This window comes from Triticum dicoccoides, chromosome 1B (assembly GCF_002162155.2).
Source record: "Triticum dicoccoides isolate Atlit2015 ecotype Zavitan chromosome 1B, WEW_v2.0, whole genome shotgun sequence".
Lineage (NCBI taxonomy): Eukaryota > Viridiplantae > Streptophyta > Magnoliopsida > Poales > Poaceae > Triticum > Triticum dicoccoides.
This window is the reverse complement of record NC_041381.1, coordinates 120,272,959-120,276,794: the sequence shown is the minus strand read 5'-3', so window position 1 is coordinate 120,276,794 and position 3,836 is coordinate 120,272,959. Positions and strand designations below refer to the sequence as shown.

Here is a 3,836-nt window from a genome sequence, read left to right as displayed (position 1 = left end):
TGTGACGCCGTTGGTGAGATCTACGCCGACAGACATCTTTACACCGACAGACATTTATATACCGACAGTTCGTCTGATAGTGTGATATGGCGACAGATGGTGCGACACCCATTAATATGCCGATAGTTCATGTGACGATGTGCTACGCCGACACATTATGCATCATCCAATACTTACACCGACATACTTGCTGTCGGGGCCTATATTTCAGTATAATTGCAGATGTACCATACATTACACGAAAGCAATTCATAATAATCATTTCATGTTCAATACCCAATACATATCATTTGCACTCTTCTATCCATTACAAGATATCATTAATCAATGCATTCATTTCATGTTCAGTACCCAATACATATACAAACATTTGCACTCTTCTATTCTTCACAAGATACCATTGATCAATGCATTTATTCAACATATATAAGATTTGTTAGTTTTCTTCACTCAAGTTAGCTACATCCATTAAGGAAATACATAAGTCAACATTCAGGTCATGGCCTCTTACAAAATATGATGGCCAAGTTCCTAAGAGACCAAATGTTTGATCACTACCACAAAAAAATTATGGAAGAGACCAAGTCTTCGATCCCCAAGCTGACATTAACTTCCATATAAACAAAATGTGTCAACCATGTTATGAACAAAAGCAGTCACCGGAACATCTTAGATCAACTTGTGGACTTGCTACTTTCTTCCATTTGCCCTGCAAAAGAACTCTTGAGCAATCTTAGAAAATAAGAATTGTGAGTGGCCATGGTCCCAAAGATCTAAAAAGTAGATGTGCCGCAAAACAGGTTACAAAAGATAACCTTATCAGCACGAACATCGGCCGAAGTCAGGCTAGCACCTAACATATCATATGACTTAATATAAAAATGTATGCGCTCATTGATAAAGCAATCAAATCTCTTCTAAGGCATCAGGAATAATTTTATTGTAATTTTAGATATTGGCATATGAAGTTCCTCAACCAGCAAATAATCAGATATGCACTTGTAAATATACATGTACTAGCAGTCATATATGTATGAAGTGCACTTGCACATGCCTCTCGTTTTGCTCGATAACAGATGCACTCTAGTTAGGCATCTAGGAGCTAGATCGGGTAATACATATATTACCAGATGTCTACTATGAGTTATTTAACAGTATATGTTACGGTCTGCTATAGCTAAAATCTGGCACCAAACATTAGGAGTAAATGCTGTAATTTTAGATATTTGCATTCCAGGTTACTCAATCAGCAAACAATCATATACACACTATTAAATATATACATGTACCAGCAATCATATATGTAGTATCAGGAGGTGCACTTAGATGAAAACAATCCATTTTATCCTAAAAAACTCATTTAATCGTAAAAAATTTCAATTTACAGGGCATTGATTGTGTTGCGGTTCATGCATGCGATGAAACATTATGTGGTATACGGTAGAGATTTGCATATGTTGTACTATGGTTAAAATCCTGAAACTAAACATATGCTGCAACAGGCTGCAACATCTATGTTTCTCTAAAATAGAGCTGGGTGTAATCCTGATTTGTGGCACTGAACTAAAATATGCTTCCCGGAAAAATAATGGTCAAGTATTTATTTTGTGCCTGATCTTTAAAAGATAGCAAGATTTAGTTTATATCTACTAGGAACCGCACTTTATGGTCATATATCCCACACAAGTTCTAAGTGTTAGGAAAGGTGATTACTTCATTTTCAGAGATATGCAGATTTTTCAGTTAGTGATCAAAATAGATATATGCTAGCAGCTAGCATTTTCTTTGGAGTAATTTCTCACAGGAATTTTCTTGCGTACTAAATCATACATTTCTCCTAGCTGCCATGATCAAGTCTGAACATGATACTATTTTGCATGATAATGAGGGTGCTGCTATACACATATAAAATGCAAGGATTGATAAGAAAACCTGACAATAAATTATCTAACACATTTCCACATCGCCAACTAAATTTAGATGTCAGCACTGGTACTGTAAGTATACCAATATTTTGCCAAGACTAACAAGACAGTTATTTTCTAGGATGCATGTACCATCTTTAAGAGTGACTTTCATGTGCTGCAGGAACAGAGTGTAAGTTAAAAAACACAACATATAATATTCGGTAAACAAACACTCAAATTTTCAGTGTAAAAATCAGTAAAATGTTTCTGTACATTAGAGTTAAAATTTTAGGAATTTGGCATGTCCAAGCAGTTGCTACTATCTTCTCATTGCCAGTCCACAAGAGTAACTTCAACAGTCTCATGGTCAGTTCCAATAAAACAACCTCAAGCTTGAATAGATATGTTGTACTAATGTGGTTCCCAGGGTCAGATTTTATAAATTTGAACTCCAACTTTCTATATCGTTTAGTAGCTTGTACAGAGCTAAGACTGCTATATACAAGGTGTTCTAAATAAGTAAAAAGGAAGAGACATAAACATCTGAGAATTAGCATTCTGTAAAAACTTACCATTCAATTACTGACACAAGCAAAACTCCTATGAGTTACGTCCTTCATTAGCTTCACTCATGCCGTTCTTTGACTGGAAGAAAACATAAATATGTGTGAAACAGATGGTATATATCATGAGGAAGTATTGAATGTATACAACTGCAAGCACACAATCGTTTTCTTTTTCTTGGGTGGCTGTGATGACCCACTTACTTCGCCAGTGGCCCTTATATTTCCTCCTATTCCAGTATTCTTTTTCAGTTCCATAAGAGCTCTCACCTGAGATCTTATTTTTTGCAACATTGGCAAGCCATTATCATACACAAGGACCTCACTTTCTTATCATATTTCCGTCAGCTTTTGTCCTGCAAACGACACATATTAGAACATGATTTTACAGACAATAATGGAGACAACTCACAAAATTTTATATAAATCAGAATTCACATATGAAACCGTCGATTAGACAACTGGTCCAGGTCGTTGCTTTGTACACTGACGAACTGGTCAAAACTGTGCTATGAACCATGCTGCATGCGCTCCCTTCCTGTCCGTACAAGCCTAAGATGTTCCTAAACCACCCTACAATTACCCAAACACAAACAAGCCGGCATAAACTTGTTCGAACTAGATAGATCTAATGTGAAATCACAGTTTTGGAGGAAAAATATTAAAAAGAATCAATGATGAAGGTTACCTACTGTAGGCAGATTTGGCAACACGGTAGGACAGAGGGGGTAGGGGAGACGTCGCAGGTGGTCGAAGAGGGGCAGTGGGGCGGCTCCTCGCAGCGTATGGCAGGTCGCCTCCTCGAACTGCAGGTTGCGAGGTGGCCCCTCGGGCTGTAGAGTACCTCCCGTCGGAGGCCGGGGCGACGAGAGACAGATCTGGGCCGGAGGTCGTAGTCTGGAGAGGTGGTGGCGCGAGGCTGGTCAGGGTCGGACGCCATGGCAGCGCTAGGAAGGTCAGAGTCTGGGGCGGTCGCGGCGCCACAGGCAGGTCGAGGATGAAGCATACGGCGGCGCAAGCAAATCGACCGGCAAGGCGGAGGCCGGGGGCAGGGGCGGCTTGTGGCTTAGGTTTCGCTGGGGGTATATGGTGCATGAGAGAAATGGGGGATTGGGGCAAGCGGAGACAACGAAAATTTTAGAGTTATCGCTTCGTGGGTGGTGCCACGCCCGCGCGGCTGGAAATTAGTGAGCCAGATACGGAGCAACGCCGACACTTTTTCCATTGCAAAGAACCACCGACACACAATCTAATTCCTAAAGAAACCTATGCCGACACATAGTACGTCCGCAAATAATTACGCAATGCCGATAGATAGATTGTCAGATGTGTATAGCAACACCAACAATCAGTATGTCGGTATAGG

The 3,836-nt window shown here is 40.0% G+C and overlaps 1 long non-coding RNA gene across 5 annotated transcripts; it reads right to left on the bottom strand.

Moving 5' to 3' along the window:
* Positions 1–315: 315 nt before the first annotated feature.
* On the bottom strand, positions 316–3,608 carry LOC119322684. Of its 5 annotated transcripts, none has more exons than XR_005155808.1 (4): positions 3,159–3,608; positions 2,675–3,043; positions 2,480–2,552; positions 316–709 (listed from the first exon to the last, which is right to left on the bottom strand). It is a non-coding gene; the product is annotated as an uncharacterized LOC119322684 (long non-coding RNA). The 5 variants fall into 5 exon arrangements; XR_005155815.1 differs by having other exon boundaries at positions 2,741–3,043; XR_005155812.1 differs by having other exon boundaries at positions 316–2,552; positions 2,675–2,826; positions 2,909–3,043.
* Positions 3,609–3,836: the final 228 nt, after the last annotated feature.